Below are 19184 nucleotides of genomic sequence, written 5' to 3'. Positions count from 1 at the left end.
TCTCTCAGTTATACTCCCACCTCTGCTCCTCTACCCAAGAATGGGGACCCCTCCACTACACTGACAAATGGGAATCAGATTTAGGGGAAACCTTAGAAGGCACCGACTGGCAGGACATATGGGAGGCAAACACTAAAACCTCAATATGCGTTACGATGCAGGAACAGTCCTATAAAACAATGTTCCGGTGGTACACCACCCCGGTGCAACTGTACCACATGAACAAGATACCCAATGATCTCTGCTGGCGCAACTGCGGAGAAAAAGGGACTTATATTCACATGTGGTGGAGTTGCCCCAAAATTAAACCTTACTGGAAGGCAATCCAATCATTAATCTCCCAAGTTATGGATAGACACATCACGATAGACCCATGGACTTTCCTCCTGGCCAGGCCGGTAGAGGACTGGCCCATATCAGACCTACGCCTGCTTAACAAACTCACCCTAGCAGCTAGAAGGGCCTTGGCCCAAACGTGGTTAAGGCCAGACGTCCCCCCGATGTCCGCAGTTATTAACAAGATCAAGGACTGTCACCTCATGGACGAACTTACGGCCAGAGTTCGTGGCTCCACCAAAGCCTTTACCAAGATCTGGGAACCCTGGGAAAATTACATTAACAGTTGAGTCCTATAACCAGACCAGACGTACTCCTATACAAGAACGGACAACCAGGATGCTCCCCCCCCCCCCTCCACCCACCACTGGTCCGGGTTTACCGGTACCCCGGCCCACGATCACCTTCTATGTTTACAAAGTTAAGTCTGTTTTATTTTTCTTATTTTCTTGATTGTACTATGTTTTAAAAACAAAAAACCTGACAGAAAGAAACAGTACAAGTTGAAAGCTTACATAGTGGCATCTATACCTAACAACATACTCTCTGCTTTCTGTATTAATGTGAAACCACTGTACAATACAAATCATGGCTTCTGCGTAAGCCTATGTACTGCTCATATACCTGTTTCTCCTTTTCTGTCATTGAAAATAAAGAATTACAAAAAAAAAAAAAAAAACCCCAGCAAATATGAAGCCTCCTGTCATGCTATAAAATTGTAGATTATACTAGCTTTAGTGTAACTATAATCTTAATTTTATTAATGACAGGAGGCGAATATTTCCCACCCAATTTGATTTCTTCCCCCCCTTGTTTTGGATCGATTGCATTGATTGTATTTCTGTTGATTTGTCTGATTATCTGGGCTAGGTTGGTTAGTCTGGGGTGATGTTGTGGGAAGTGCATGTTATACTGTATTGACGGTCATTAGTATGGATTTCGTGTCTTTATTCTATCAGTACTGGATCATGGGATTTATGTTTTATCAGTACATTTCGTTCACTAATCAGTGTTTTCGATTCTGTTTATTTCGTTTCAGTTTAATGGTTCGACTTCAGTTCATAGGATCGGCCGTTTGGCGGGTTAAAGATCAAGTTCATCCATTATCCGAAGTTTTTCCGGATGACATTCATCGTTATGTTGTGAATTTTTCTTTATTTAGTTATTGTCATTGTTGTGTACGTTACGTTGTCGCAGCGTGAAAGAGGAAATGGTGGCTTAGGAGGAGCCTTATATAGATACCTTATGTTTTTGTCTTTGGTGTTTATCTCTCTATGTTAATGTGCTGCTGTGGAGTTCTAGTAAAGAGAGACTTAAGCAAATATTCGCCTCCTGTCATTAATAAAATTAAGATTATAGTTACACTAAAGCTAGTATAATCTACAATTATCAGCAGTGAATGTTTTTTTTTTTGTCAATCTTTATTTATGTTGTGCATGGGATAACAAAAATGTTGATAAGCCACAAAAGCAATCACAAACAAATCAAAAACAGGCGATAGAATCATTGACATGGCATTCAGAAAGACTGCACATTTTTGTATGATAGTAGTAGGAGAGTCAAAGCGAAAAACGCTGTTTTATAAAACCAGTCGATATCAGCTGACTATGTGAATAATACAAATGGAAACAAAATGATTATGTAACATGCTAGACAAAGGATACCACTGGTTAATGATGCTACCCAGTGTCAAAGATAGCTCAAAGCAGTGCAAAAGTATAGGCATATCAGAAACTGAGCAAATTTGTTAAAAACTGAGGAGACTTGTTAAAGAAAGCACCCTGGCTTTAGCAAGATATAGGGGGTGTCTGAGAGTGGGTAGCGGAGGTGCCAGCTGAGGCAGCTTGATGCGTCTAGTCTATGCCCAATTTTGGAATGTCCCTGGTGGAAGCACTGAAGTTGTGGGAGGCTGCAGTGAAACAGGTACGGCGCAGAGTACTTGTCCTTGCTGGCCTTCAGTCTAGGTGGGCTTATAGTAGAGAAGAGTGTTGGGAGGAAGGGAAGGCCCAAGTTAAGGTCAAGCATATCTCCCTCTGAATGCAGAGGCTCCGCACCTAGGAGTGTAGATGCAGGCGCCATCTTGATAGGAGATTCGTGCTGAATCATGAGTAGGTAGGTTGCGGTCCAAGCTTGCTTATCAGAGGTAGTATAGAATCTCGTTAGTGTGCAGGTTACGCCAGTGGGGACTGCGATAACCCCCACTGGTACAGAGGGAGGGAACAGGGCTGCTCAGTATCCTGAATGGGTTCAGCACCAAATGGTACAAGTGATTGGCTATCTCACCATCCAACATTCACGCTAGGCCTTACACGCATCTCCAGATTGCTGAAGAATCAAACGTTGACACTGCTGCAAAGAGCCCTGTTTGGCTTCAAGATTAGGTAAGTCCCAGAAAATCAGTGTTTGAGCATTGTGGCAGACTATTGACCAGCAATTATCAAGTATAATTATAGTGCTCAAGGGAGACATGCCCAGTTGTCTTACAGCTCAGCCCCTGCCCCACCGAAAGCAAATGTTTTTGTGCTATTTTTTGGGTCAGCAAGTATCTATGTTTTAATGCATGTGTCAAATCAGACTTCTTGAAAATAGGTAACTCACTCAACACCAACAAATGAGAAGGAAAATAACCTATATAACTTACAACACAACTATATTTATCTACTAGTAAACATTATAAGAATGTAACAACTGTAAATGCCATGTACACATAGATAAAAAATAAAAAAATTTACATTTTATGAACCACTTTGACAAAATAGTTTTTTAGAATGTACTTCATGTTGTTGTTCAATTTTAATACAGAAAAAAACTGGAAAGCAACTCAGGCAGAAAAAAAAGCAGGAAAAATTGAAATGCAAAAATTACTAGAATATTGCCTGACCTAATGGCTATGTGAAATCAGGCATTTTTGCAATGCACATTCTGAGTTGCCAAAATTAAATCATTATATATCAAACTAAGGAAGTGAGAACTTACTTTTATAATGATTGATTGCAATCATTCTTCTTTTGGTATACTCTATTAAAGAAAAATGAAAAGCAGGAGTCATTTCAAGTGAACATGTGGGGTTTTCTAAAACCGAAAGGAAAACTCAGTGGACAATTGACCACCCACTCACTCCTTCCATCCTGACAAGAACAAGGCTTTCCAACACATCCAGTCGGTGGCATCAGTGACCATGCTTGAGTGTGGGAAAAAATACAGTGCTCTATCAGATTCTAATTGCTATATCTGCAGAGGTAACAGGTGTAGTCACACCACAAGGATTTTCAAGGAGGTATTAGTAGCAGGATTGCCTTGAAAAAAAATTTAATCAAAAACTCAGAGGCAAATTCTTTCATGAGGAAATGGATCAAGGCAGACAAATGTATTTTCAATGTAGAGACACTGAGACACTGAGACCAGATAAAAAAATCATCATGAAGAAAATGCGTAATTGTGTCAATAAAAGGGGAACTTTGTAGACAGTTGTGTTCATAACACCAATAAAGAAACTGATTCCAGATTCTTCAATATATTCTTCAAGAATGTTGCTGCTATCATCCGTAACTCTGAAAACCAACTTCTGTTGGGCCAGTAAGGTATAATCGCCAGTACCTGAGCCTGATCTGACCTGATCTTTTAGATGACTCTTGGAATTAAAGCCACTGGAGGGAATACGTATGCTAGTCTAAAATTCCAACTGATGGACATCCCATCTAAAAAATGAGGCTGATCTTGTTTGTGAAGAGAAGCGAACATCCAGCCCTTTTTGATTATCCTTCTGGCCATAAGAGCCATATCTGGAGTTCTGAGTTTTCTGGTGAGAACTGAAAATAGGTCTGGATGTAGAGACCAAACTGCTTGAGACCTGCTCACCTTGTCTGCTACCATGTTGTCTTTCCCCTATGTACATAGCGGCCAAGTCTTCAAGTTCTTTTTCTGACCAAAGAAAAATTTCTGAACAAAGAAGATGAATGTGCTTTATTCTTGTTCCCCCTTGTCTGTTCAAAAAAAGCAACTTTTGTGCTGTTGTCTGATTAAATTCTTACTGCTTTGTCTGTCATCCATTGTTTTAAATGAAGAAGAGCATTGAGGACGGCTTTTAATTCTCTGAAATTGGATGATTGGTAAGAGTCTCTTGTGGACCAGATGCTTGGCACATATGGGATTGGAAATGAGCACCCCAACCAAGTTGAGAAGCGTATGTAGTCAAGATTAGCCATCATTTTTGTTTGAATGATAGACCTTTTGATAGGAACAATTTCCAAATCTGGATTATCTTCCTTTTTTGACCACTTGCATAGAATTTCCCATTGAAGATGTCTCATGGCAGCCATTGACCATTTTACTGCTGGAATTGAGGATGTTTAAACTCTCAGGACTCTCATAGACTTCGGGATTGAACAAATTGGTTCTTTTTGCAAAAAGGTGTAATGAGAGGGTCTTAGAATTTACAATGAACCATACAAATTAAGCTTCTGTTGAAGGATGAAGATGAAATTATGGAGCTTCCTTCCTACTTTTATGATGAATCTTAAAAATCTTCTTGACGTAAGCGCCATAGGAACGTGCAAATAAGCATCTTTGAGAACCAGGGTATTCATGAAATCTCCTTTCTGTTGGATATGAATGGCTGATAAAATAAACTCTTTTTATTTTTGGTATGGGATGATTTTGTTTAAATTATTTAGATCCAGAATAGGCCACAATAATTTATCCTGTTTTGGAACTAGGAAAAGACAAAAAAATATGCCTTGAAATTCTTAATTCTTTAGTTCTTTCTTTATCACCCCTTTTTTTTAAAAGAGACACCACTTTTGCAAAAAGTGCCTCTGTTTTCTCTTTTGATTGGTAAAATGAAATCATGATATTGTACCTTGGCCTTTCTGTGAATCTGATCTTGTAGTCCTCTGCAATGATGCCCAGAATCCAAGGATTTTGTGTGGTCTGCTCCCATGCCTGATAGAAATATTGAAGCCTGCCTCCCACTCTCCTGGCGTCAAAACCTCCTCTTCTTATGTGGTCTACCAGATGTATCACCAAGTCTGTTATCCTTCCGGAATCTCATACATTTTCTGAATCTGTCTTGATATACATAATTCTTGCACATGCAAAACTAGAAATCATTATAACCAGGCTTCCATGATAATTTTCTATACTGTGGAAGAGCCTACAATTCCCAATGGGAATAGTTGTCTTTTTTGATAGTTGAGCTACCTGTATGTCTACCTTTGGTAGTTCTATCCAATTATCTTCACTTTGGATCTAAAAAAGGTTATTGAAATAAAAGCCCTCATTTCTCTTTTTTTGTCCACTCTCTGTACATTAAAGTGAGCACCTTTTTTCTTTTAACAGGAAAAACCTTTTTCCTTGGATTTTAAAGGTAAATCTTAAATCCAAATAAAAGACAATTCTTTCATAAACTTCCTTAGCTCATCTGGTGGGAACCCCATCTCCACACTAGATGACGTACTAAGAGTTTCACAGAAAACTGATGCTGAGAATTATCCTGAGGAGATATCCGAACTAGATGAAGATCTTCTCTTGTGTTTCTTACCAGCTGCTATATGTGTAGAGGCTGAAATATTGGCTCTTGCTGTTTCCTTAAACAACTCAGATGGAACCAAGATAGAAAAGACTGCATGTCGGTCTGCTTGGATTTTTCCAGATTCTCAGCCGAACATAAATTAAATACTTTCCTCTTGAGAGAAGTAGAACATAAGATATTTGCCTGAGATTTAGCTTTCTTGGGTGCATGTACAGGAAGAATGTCTATTTCCATTTTATCAGTAGAAACAGGAATAGACATTGTGAAAAAAAGAAAATTAACTTTAAAATCCAAAATAGAATAAATACAGATATTTTTTAAAAATAGAGACAAATATCTATCTCACTTCAAAAACATCAGAGCTGTGTGTGGGGTGGGCATACCCAATCTGAACAGCATCCTGCCTACAGGAGGGTCTAGCACAGCTTAAATAGCGCAAGATTTTGAATCTTTGCGCCAAAATGTGAAGTTCTGAGCCGCGCATGTGCAGTAGTGTGGAAGGAACTTCAGTGGAATACAAGGCTGCCCAGTTTGTGTTCCATCACTAAGAGCAGACGACCAGCCTGCAATGTGATAGGCAATTGACCACCAAAACAGGATTGCAGGGACCATCCTTGGCATAAAATAACCTACCTCCACTTGCTCCATAACTCCTGAAGGCAACGGAGCCAGGTCACACAGCATACGAGAAGGGTAGCTATCGCAATCATACAATCTGTGTTCCTCACTGTGACTTTGACAGACTACCTCTATATCCCATGTTGGGACAAGAAGAACCGGGTTAGTAAGGTACCATTCGGAGTATATAGGGTGAAGGGGAGGAGCATATGGAAGCACAACCTATCTGTGTACTGCCACCAAATGCTAGGAAAATATTATTATTTTACAATACAAATTGTTTTATTTGCTGCCAGATTTAAGAATACTTTATCAAATTGTGAAACTTTGAAGGGAGAGATGAGTAGTTAGTTGAATCTCAGCTCACAGATGATGGCACCTCATGTATCAAAGGAGGAGCAGGGTAACCTAACTTAGGGAGATTGAACTTGAGGAAGGCTATTTGCTCTGTTAGATTTTTTTAAATACTCCCCTTCTATCATGGAAAAGCTCTGCCTATGGCGATCAGGTGGGTAATCAGGTGGGTTATTTTCTTAGCCTGCTGTTTTGATATGCCAATGGCATGAAATCCAACAAAATGTTAAAGTGTGGGATTACAGACATGTCCCTGGGATAATATAGACTACGTGTTTGTCGGTCCTCTCATCTGTTATCACTAGACTCAACATCCCCCTTCTTTGCCTAAGGGTGGTAAGAGTGGAGGAGCTCCACATAGTGATAGGTAGTTATCAAGATCTAGATACATCACCAGTGGACTTGCTTTTTCCCTCAGTAATACAGACTTGTGGTGTCTTTGCAGATTGAGCGACATAACCCTAGCGACTTAATTTAAACTTTGCAATTCACCCTTCTGTGAAGCTGTAAAGGTAATGTCAAACTATGCTTCAGAGTGATATATTAATCTCAGCCCTTCAACTTGTGGCTGATGAAGATGTGGGTACATTTGCATTGGGGTAGTGGAATCTGTCATAACACTAACCTCTACACTAACCCTTGGTTAACTTATGGTAATGGGAAGAACAGTTTTGTTAATAATAATATCACTGGCACTGGCAATTTATGGCATTGGTATGAGATGATGCACAACTTTTTCCATTAAATGTCCATTCTACTACTAATTATTATTATGTTATTATTTATATAGCGCCAACAAATTCCGCAGTGCTTTACAGTGGGTGGACGAACAAACATGTAGTTGTAATCAGACACTGGAACAGAGGGGTTGGGGGCCCTGCTCAATGAGCTTACATGCCAGATGGAGTGGGGTGAAGTGGCACAAAAAGGTAAGGGTAGTATTAGACTAATGACAGTTGCTAGAAAGGAATCAGAGAGGAATTTCTACTTATACAAATGGACTTTGACAAGCTGGTGAGTGCACAGTAGTTATAGAAAATAACAGACTGCTGACTCTCCTCTCCAAACTTTCTGTATCATAGTCAATTTCCTCCTGGAACAGACGTAAACAAATATCTGGAGTGGTGAGTGAAAGAGCTATAACATCATTACCAGATTCCTCACCACTACCAAGACTAGACCTTGGGGACACTACTCTACCTCTGCAGTAGGGAGTGACACTAATTTCATGAAAAAGTCTCTGTTGAACTCTCTTTTAGTTGCTTGTAGGTGTGGTAATAAAACACACGTACAAGGATTATGGGGTAACGCAGGCAACAGCAATAAGTCTACTGGTTTCATCAATCCCTTGTTCTGGGCACAATAAGTCACAGAAGCTTTAACACTTGAAATAGCTATGGTAGAAGGAGCTGCAGTGCCAGTGGAAGCCACAACAGAGGTTATTGTAGTGTGAAAAGGCTGAGAAAAATCCAGTTTCCACCTTGGGTGGTGAACTGAACTGGATGGTGGTCCCACTATTGACAAGCTGAACACTACTAATAATGGTGGATTGGGGAACACAACTAGTTCCCTTAACCTTTCTGAATTTCTTCTTGGGATTAGGATACAACATAGATGACAGTAAGTTTGTTTTTTCATTCAAATAAATTAGGGATATGAATTATTGTGTATTGCAAAAATGTTTAGCAAAAATGTGTTTCTGTTACAAAATGAGTAGGTGCTTGGTGAATTTTTTACTCGTTATTGTGTTTGACATTAAGAAACACTGAATAATACGGTGTTCACTACACACATGCACAATGCACAAAGGACTGAGCACATTTTCTTTGTACAAAGACTAGGACCGGATTTGCTATTAGGCCACCAAGACCATGCCCTCAGGGAGAGAGGTATTTCAAGGGAGTTTGAAGGGAGTATGTGGTCTCATGCTCATATGAAAAGGGAAAACCGCTACAAGAGCTTCTCCCCAGCCACATATTTACCCTTAAATCTTGCAAAGGTGTTAACCTCTTAAGGACACAACTTCTGTAATAAAAGGGAATCATGACGGAATATTTCTGTTGTGTGTCCTTAAGGGGTTAATATGGAGGAGGGAGGATGTGATGCAGTTTATACTATGTGATTATTTGTTGTAGCATAGTGTAATCTCTTAGCATACTTTCCAGTTCAGGATATGATCATAACAATGTATGATGTCCTGTATTTCCGGCACTGTCTGCACCAGCAGTGCCAAGGAGGAAGTTTTCTCAGCAGAGCCCTTGCAGACATTGACCAATGGTGGACCTGTGGCTGGCTTCAGGCTGTTCACCATTACTGTTCACAGCCAGACATACATTGATGGTAATAAATGTTTTGTATTAAAGGGGCAGGCGACAGGGAGAAATACAGGAAAAATAAAGTATGGTAGGTGAGGACACTGGGTTAAATCTGAGCTACAGTAACAACACCTCAAAGATAACTATGGGACTGTAGAAGTGTGATGCAGTTTCACACTTTTATCAACCAGATTAATATTCATGGCAGAGCTCCAATGTAACAAGTCCCTCAAATATGACAGATCATAGGGAGAGTGGGCATTTGTATAGAGAAAGATGGTGAGAAGGTAATTGAGCTGCCTAGAGTGCAAGCTGTAGGAGGGGTCATAAATTAGGGATTCCACACAATCTATTATGGGTGAAACTGAAAGCAACTTTACAACTTCCATACGCAGGTATCATTCTTAATTAACAGATAAATAAGCACAATACCATTAAATCTTAAATGGCTGAAAACGTAAATCCATTTTGATTCACTATTAATTATCAACACTATGTTTCCTATCCCTATTTTACCATGAATCTTATTATGATCCATCACTGTCTGACTAAGGTTTGGGGGAGTTCACAATACATTTAACTGCTGAATGAGTTTTCTTGGAATATAACTCCAATCAAGCACAGTCAGTATTTGGCTTAACTTGAATGGAGTAATGGAGTTTTATTCCACAAAAGGTCCAGTAGAAAATACAGAGAGTGTGTATGTCACAGGGCTCTCTCTATCTGTCAAATAGACAGTATGCATAGTAATTAAATTTGACAGGCAGAGACAGTGACTGTGTGTAAGGGTGAGAATATATTTGTTTACTTGTGTGTGTATAGTGTAAAAGAATGTGAGCGCTTGTGGAATAATGAGTGCAAGTAAAATTTAAAAACAGACAACCCACACAGACAAGCATATTCAGCCAGCCCCACTCATCACATACAGCAAACACCAACACTTAGTACACAACAACAACTATACATAATTACACTATGCCTGTCTACACACAACCACCATCAGTCAACCCCACACACATCACATTCAGCACATATCACAATCAACCATACTCACTGAGAAGTGCTCCGTGATAAACCTGTGCGCTCTGAACATATTGGTGTGTGTGATACACTTAAAGGGAGCAGACCCTTTGAAGTAGGCCATTTTAAGCACTCCTTCGTTGTATTGCTGAGGAGTACTAAGATATATGTGTATTCAATTACTCATACCTGCTACATACCTCCTACAAAAACACACCAACATTCATGCACACAGAAAATACTTATAAAGACAACTATAAAATGATGAACAAATGATAAATCACCTGGGAGTTTAATAAAAAAATATATGTTACACCAAGACTCTTTCTTCATAACTTCTGACACTGCTGATACATAAATCACTTAGTGATTGTCTCTAAATAAACACCATGAGGAGAAAGAAAAAACATATTTTGTTTCTTACTTAACCTGCAAGACATAAAATAATTATGCTTAACAATATGTTTGTGGTTAAATGTTTTAATATTTATGGGAGCTGAGATATATTATCTTATCTCTAATTAGTTTCTTTGAAAATGTATCCTCAGCATGCATTCTGTAAGTATTCCAGTAAAATTGATGATGTAGTTTGTGGGATTAACTTGTATCTCATAAATGACATTAAAGTGTCTCTTGCAAACCAAAACCCACAGTACTAGATGTTCTAAAGGTGTTGTTTCTCATAGTCAAAACAAGACCTGTGTTCTCTTGAACATTGATCAAAGAACATGTGTACGTTCACATGTAATTCCAATAATAAGTTTAAAGACATAAAACATAGTGTGACAGAACACAAGGAATTGTGATGGATGGGTAATATAGCTTCCACATTTCGAAATGCACTTAGATGAAATATGTTTTCTACATGTGTAGTACATAAAATGTATTGATATATTTAGGCCAATGTTCCACTCCAGAGTTTATTGATAGCATAGAGCTGCTGGTGTGAAATCTGGTCTGGGATATATGCCCAAGTTACTGTCTGCTGATTTTAAGAAGCCACACATTAAATCCATCAGCTATGGTGTTAGCTGAATATATTCTTTTCAAATCATTTTTATGAAAGTTTTTAAAAAATGTCAACAAGTTATACAAACATTATATTAAGGGTAGGAGAGGAAAGGGGACTTGGAAGTGGGAAAGAGTATCCATCCATTTTATTACCAAACAAAATAATGTATGTGAATTGTGCAATAATAAAGCTTAACAATAAATACATTTTATAAACAATATATTTTCTTTAGTTTCTTCTTTCCATTTATCCCAATCACTTTTTAGTTTTGTGAAAGAATGCATGTAATCCCTATGTGATAATTTGTATGCTTTGTTACCTAGGATCAAATTCAAAAGTTCTAAGTAAATTCTGAGTTATGGTAAATTTTTAGACTTCCAGTACTTTGGTAAGCATAAGGTAGCAGCAATCAGGATGTGGCCTATTATTATTTTATCTGTTCTATTAATGGACTCCGGGAATTTTTTGAATAGTGCAAGTTCTGAGGTTAAAATACCAATAGTTCTATCTACTTTAACAATTAAATCGCAAATAATTTTCCAGTATCTTGCTATTTTGGGACAATACCACCATATATGAGCCATATTTCCCATCCCCCTGCACTCCCTCCAACACCTTTCAGAATACATGTTATTCATATTATGCAGTATAGAGAGAGCCAGGTACCAGCGATATAACATTTTGTAGTGATTTTCAAAATGGTCAGTACAAAAAGAAATTGTAATGCATATTGTGTTCCTAACTCCGTCTCCCATGACACCATATGTTTCAATTTAACTATAGGTTTGGCATTGTAAAGGGAATAACACATAGACATTGTACCCTTTTCGTTTGGATCGTATAAGAAGACTTTTTCTAGTGCTGATATTTCTAGTGACTTATCATTTTTGTTAGTTTCCAGTACGTTATATAGTATTTTTAGTTTTTCAATAATCAGCATAAAGTCAGATTTAGAATTATTCAATAGTCCATGCTTAAGTTTCAGTTTTTCAAATGAAAGAATGGAGTTACCATGAAAAAAAGCTGTCTAAATCTGTTATAAAATATCCTTTTAGTAAATCTATATTCAAAGATGGTATATGGCCCTTCAATAATTCAGCTGGCATTGCGCTAAACAGTCTTTTGGTATGGGTATTATTCTTAAAAACAATGTCCCAGGCCTTGAGTGTGGTTTTGGTTTATAAAAATAGTGTAGTGATCCTAGGCCTTTTTTCAAGACACACTCAAGGTAACTCCATGAGTTTAAATGGGAACATTTTTGACCCCTCCATTTCTATTCATCTTGGCTTATTACCTTGATTATTAAAGTTCACAACCACTGCAGCATTAGTAGCAAAATAATATTTGTGGATGTCCGGTACACCGATACCACCATTAGATTTGTGGTGCAGCAGGGAGGTAAGCTTTATCCTGCTAAGTTTGTTCTCCTATATAAACTTTAACATTCATGAATGAACTTTATTGAAAAAAGATAATGGGATAGCCAGGGGTATGGTCCTAAAATAATACAAAATTTTGGGAAGGATTGTCATCTTAATAGACGCAAACCTCCTCAACCATGAGAGCCCCATCGCTCCCCATCTCTCCATCTCTCTTTGTAGGTCCGGCCATGCCTTCCTCAAGTTATGAATATGCATATTTAGTAAATTTTTGCATAAATTAATGGCTAGGTATTCCAAATATTTGTTTCTCCTACCAAATAAATACAATCTCTTAAGGACCTCTATATGATTTATGTGAAATGAAAGGGCCTGAGTCTTGAACTTGTTTAATTTATAATATGATACTTCTCCGAACTGTTGTAAGATATCCTTGAAATATTTTAAAGATTCTTGTGGGTTTTTAATTGCCAAGATAATATCATCAGCGAATAGGCCAATTTTGTGAGTGGATTCTTTAATGTTTATTCCTTCAATTTCTGGAGTTATTCTAATCAGTTCAGCCTGGGGTTCCATTGCTAAGACAAATAAAATTGGAGATAAAGGCATCCCTGCCTCGTCCCATTGGTTAGAGAGAAAGCTTGGGATTTAAAACAAGAAGCTGAGACAAGGGCTGTGGGGGCACTATATAACACCATTATTGCATTAATAAAGGATGATGGGATGTTAAATCTGCTTAATATTTTCCATAGATAGCCTCAATGTATGCTGTCAAACGCCTTTTCCACGTCGAAGGATTGAAGCAAAGAAAGTGTTTTGGTCAAATTAATATGTTGGATCAAATTAATAAATCTCCATGTTCCATCTGGTGCCTGTCTACCATTTACATAACCCACCTGGTCATTTTTTATTTACAAGGGAATTAATTTAGCTAGTCTATTTCCAAGATTTTTGAATACATTTTTTAGTCATTATTTATTAGAAAAATGGGTCTAAAATTGGGACACCTATCAGGAGTTTTTCGTCGTTTTGGCACGGTGACTATTTGTGAGCACAAGGACTCCTCCAGCATCTTCCCCCCGGTCTTATAGTAGTTGAGCAAATTTACCATATGTGGAATTAAGATTTCTGGAATGGTTTTATAATGTAGAATAGTGAATCCATCAGGACCAGGGGTCTTTCCAGATGGCATAAGTTTGATTGCCTCAGCTATCTCTTCAACTGATATTTCACACTCTAAGCTTTTTAGATTATCTGGAAGCTGAATATATTCTGTCTGTAAGTAAACTATAGCCTGATTCAAAGTTATTGTTTAGTGTTTGTTTAAGTAATTTGTGATTTAAGAAAATGGACAAACAGACCAGTTGAAAAGTATTATTATTATTATTAATATTATTATTAATATTTTCAACTATTTTTGCCCTCAGTTTAGCAATTTGAAGGTTCATTTACTGGGCTGAATTTATTTCTGCTGAATAAAACGTCTGTCACTCTAGTTCCTTTAATTCACCTGTAATTTGCAGTTAACATTGCACTCTAAGATTTGCGGAGAGCTAGCACATGACTTGGGATGGGATCGGCAAACTCTGGCAATGAGATTGGCAAACTCATCAATGCATACATATCTCCATACATTAACCATAACCATATAGCCATATAACCATTAGCATAATGATAGAAACAAAGACAATTATTTAAAAAAAATAGAATGCTCCAAGCAACATAACCACTAACACCTGCTGTAGTTATTCTAGTGCACTAAAGATACTATGTCATTGCCCTGACATTGTCCCCCATTAACCCCTTAAGGACCAAACTTCTGGAATAAAAGGGAATTATGACATGTCACACATGTCATGTGTCCTTAAGGGGTTAAGATGTCAAACTGCTGGTGCATCCAGACCTCTCCTGCAGGCTGAGAATAATGCATGGCTGATGTAGGACCATGCTCAGCTGACACTCTAAGCCAGGGGTAGGCAACCTACGGCACTAGTGCCATGCACGGCACTCGAGGTGTCTTTGCACGGCACTCAAGGCTGCTAGAGACAAATAGGCTCTGGCCTATCAGGAGTCCCAGTAAAACTTCAGATATCTGCTAATGCGAAAAGGTGGTGAAGGACAATCCTCAATTTATGCATTGCAGCACATAGAGGAAGTATCTCAGATCACTTCCTCCCAGCACTTGTAAATGGGAATCCACACTGTAGTAGAGCAGCTCGCAGTTGCTGTTGCAGCTCCTGTCCTTGACATATACCTGCCCAGGCTGGTCCCCACTGGAACCCAGGGAAGCCACCCACACTGCTAGATATACACAGGAATGCAGAATCCTGCATTCCTGTGTAATCCCTCATACAAATAGTACGGACAGCCCACACACAAACATACACATAATCTGCACAAACGCAACACCACTAACAATCCACATACATGCACACAACCCCACATGCAGTCTCTCACATGCAATACCTCAAACAGCCCCCACACATACTACCAAACACACAATGTGACATATCCATCCACACAATTCCACAAGCAGCCCCCATACACAACTCACATTCATATGTATCATACACAATACCATAAACTACTCATGAACATATACAATATAATAGCTAATATACGCAGGGCCGTCTTTAACGTGGGGCAAACTGGGCAGCTGCACCTTGAGCCCCGCTGGCCTCAACTATTTCTAACCCCCGGCCGGTAATCCGCACACTAAGGAGGCCCACCGGGTGGCCCGTGCACAAAGGGCCACCCGGTGGGCTTCTGTCAGCAGGGTCCCGGTGGCGCACTGAGGCGCTTTAACAGCGCGAGCGGGCCCCTTGCTTTTTGGCAACACGATGGGAGGAAGTGACGGCCGTGCATCACTTCCTCCCACAAAGAGAGGAGCGTGCGGAAAGAAGAGTAGGCAGAGTGGATGGGGGCTGGCCGAGAGAGCCAGACCCCAACTCCCAACACCTTCAGCCACCAGCAGGAAAGGTAGGAAACTGGAGGGTGGGTTTAAAAGTGTAATTTTTGTGTGTGTCAGTATATCTGTGTGTGTGTATGTCTGTGTCAGTATGTCTGTCAGTGTGTGTGTTAGTATGTCTGTGTGTGTCAGTATGTATGTGTGTCGGTAAATCTGTGTGTGTCAGCATGCCTGTGTCAGCATGCCTGTGTCAGTATGTCTGTCTGTGTGTGTGTCAGTATATCTGTGTGTTAGTATATCTGTGTGTGTGTCAGTATGTTTGTGTGGCAGTATATCTGTGTGTGTCTGTGTGTCAGCATGCCTGTGTGTGTGTGTGTGTGTGTGTGTTAGTATGTCTGTGTATGTGTGTCAATAAATCTGTGTCAGTATATCTGTGTGTGTGTATGTAAGTATGTCTGTGTGTGTGTTTCAGTGTGTATATATATCTGTGTGCGTGTATATGTGCATACATCTCAGCATTCACACACTAATACTACACACAAATACACCCCTACATTCAAATTTCAACACTACGTACAAACACATGTTTGTGTTACACACCAAAATTATATGTAAATACACCCCTGCATTCAAAAACCAACACTACACAAATACATGCTTGCAGTGACGCCAACAACACATACAAACATATTCCATACAAAAACCTGTTTACATTCAAACACACAAAAAACACTTAGTGCTAAGACCTGGAAACATGGGTAAATGGTAGAGCCCCAGCTGTCAATGCATTACTGGAGTTGCACGACAGATGGGGATCTACCTTTTAATCACTCATGCAACAGGGAGGCCCAAAAAAATTCTTGCACCTCTCTACTTTAGGTCCCCCACTGTGTTGAGGTGGAGGACGTGATTGCACGCCTGGGGATGGGGGGACAGGGTCCAGAGGGCCCCAAACAAATGCTTTGCCCAGGGTCCAGTCAATATTAAAGACGGCCCTGCATATACGCACAAATACAACGGTACAAAGCAATTACAGTAAAAATAACACAAGCAGGATATGGCAGCATACACACCTCATTTAAAAAAAAAATAGGACCGGCACGCTACGGGACATCACAATCCTATATCGGCACAGTGCTGCTAAAAGGTTGCCTACCCCTGCTCTAAGCCAATAAGCACCGATTTTCATGGCCCTACTATGCTCTAAAGAGCCATCTGTATTCTCCTACTAGAGATTATTACTATTATTTGGTATTTACATAGCACCAACATATTCCACAGCACTGTATGATATAAAGAATGTAAACAAATAATGAACACTTACTAAGACTTGCTTGATCAGGACATTCAGTTGGGTCACAGCATTGAGACACAGGCAGATAACATTAATGTGTTTCAGTACTTAGCTGTACTTCATCAGAGACCACAGATCATATACGTTAACCAACTATACTAGCTGTTTCAAATCTTACTGGGTACTCTTGGAACCTTAAGCACTACAGCAGGCTCTAGTGTTTATAGCGCTTGGAGTATTTTTTTAACAGGATACGTTTTAATCTGTGCATGTGGTTTATAGAATATATAGCTGGCATCTTGTTGGTTGTACACTAATTCGTATTTGACAATACAGGAGCAGTTTACTAAAATAATTGACTAAAGGCACTTTTTGTCATATCCATAGACAAATTAATTTTCTTCATCAAATCAAGAAGGTGTATTGTTGTAACCTCCATTGTTTACTGAAATTCAATCAGAATGATTCTGTCGATAGACATATTAATAATTCAGATATGCATTGTAAAAGTCTGAAATTGAATTCAAGGCCATAAACTGCATCTCTTATAAAATAAAAATGTGTAATGCATAATACAATATACTTTAAATATTAATCCTGGAATATAGATCATTCCTTGTACAGGTTGCTAAAATTCACAGTTTTATATTTGTCCAATATGTCAAAAGTATGAAGAAACAGAAAACCATGGCATTCTCAAAATATAAAAACAGTAATATCCAACATGTTCACAAAAAAGTGCAAGAAATGTAAATTCATATTACAAGCAATTTCAATAGTCAATGTGACTTACTTGTGATATGTTTCCCTTTTAAAAAGGTTCACTTAAATGAAATGTACAGGTATGCTAAAGACACATTCAAATGAAGAAATATAAGTGCTTTCAGTTTACTAATGGATCGCTTATTAAGAGTATATTTATCTTTAACACTTACTGAACTAATATTTCAGGGTTATTTATTATACTATGTCTTCTTGTGAATTCAAAATACATTTTGAAATTTTAAGCCAAAATACTTCTAACTTATGTCTCAATTTAATAAGTTTTCCAAATGATTTAATACTGTTGGGGAACACAATTTAACTACAATAATCCCCATATATTTTTATAGTGACTTCTGAAGATAAATTATTTGCAGCATTTTCTAGCAATACAGAATAATTTGGAACGCTTATATACGCTTTCCAAATAATTAAATATGTTTAATAAACTTTTAATATGTTTTTTAGTACTTTTAGTACTATTTAATATTTTATTATTTTGCCAATTTTTTATATGTTGCTTTTTTATATATTATATATTTTTAATATTTAATATTTAATTATTTTTTAGATTTAAAAAAATATTTTTAAAAAAAATATTTTTGCATAAGCTTTTTTAAATGATTTATCTACAAAATTCAGTGTGACCCCTGTAAATAATGTTTTTTTTTTTTTTTAAATGGCTTTACTAACAGTTTTTGATCACGTGAAAAGCTTATCCAAAATAATTAAATTAAATGAAAGGCCTTAGAGAACTTCTAAGAATTTTAGAACTTCTATCACTTTACCCTAACATGTTAATTTCAGTTTGAATTCCTGACAATGCACACCTTAATAAATAGGCATGCAACATTGTATACTATCTCTTGCCCAATCTAATGTTTGCAGAGCATTAGGCATGTACCTAGAGCTATAATGCAATTAACTACAGGGCTGGAATCTTATCTTGGGTACCTTTAAGCATGGGAATTTCCACTTCTACTAACTCTACTAACTCTAACTAACAGTTATTGATGGATTATAATGTTCAATTAAAAAAAAATGTTTTCATTTGTTTAAAATGACGATTATAAAGATATATTTAAAGGTAAAAACAGGATTTAATTTTAATTTAAATTAATGTAGTAATAAATAAAATTTTATATACCTAAACATGGTGTTATATTTGTAAATCAAAGATATACCTAGATATGACACTTGGACAAAAATACAAAGTAATCTGAATAATGGTTATATTAAAGCATTTATCATTAGAATTAAGTTCACCCAAACCAATTTAGTATATAATATCTAGAGTATGCACATAAAACCGCATAAACACACACATTTTTATTAGTTCTTCAAATAAAGTTTCCCCTGTGTTAATATACAGTGCAGGGTTAAAGTAACCTAGAGTTTTGGATTAATATTTTTGAAACCTGCCAAATCAAGACATTGGGCATACATTATTACATGGTTGATGAAGTGTGTTTTAATTTTAAAGCAGATGCTTTCAAAGGCTTACTGTATAAAATAAGAGAATATTGTATTTTTTCTTATATTGATGGGCCTATTCAACCATATAAATACATTTCCATTTTTATGCAGTTTAATTCTGCTGATTGCTACCAACACAGTCAAGTGGCAAATACAAATGCTAATTTTGCTAATTTTAAT

Source organism: Pelobates fuscus, chromosome 6 (genome assembly GCF_036172605.1).
Source record: "Pelobates fuscus isolate aPelFus1 chromosome 6, aPelFus1.pri, whole genome shotgun sequence".
In the NCBI taxonomy this organism is placed as follows: Eukaryota; Metazoa; Chordata; class Amphibia; order Anura; family Pelobatidae; genus Pelobates; species Pelobates fuscus.
This window is presented reverse-complemented; position numbering follows the sequence as displayed.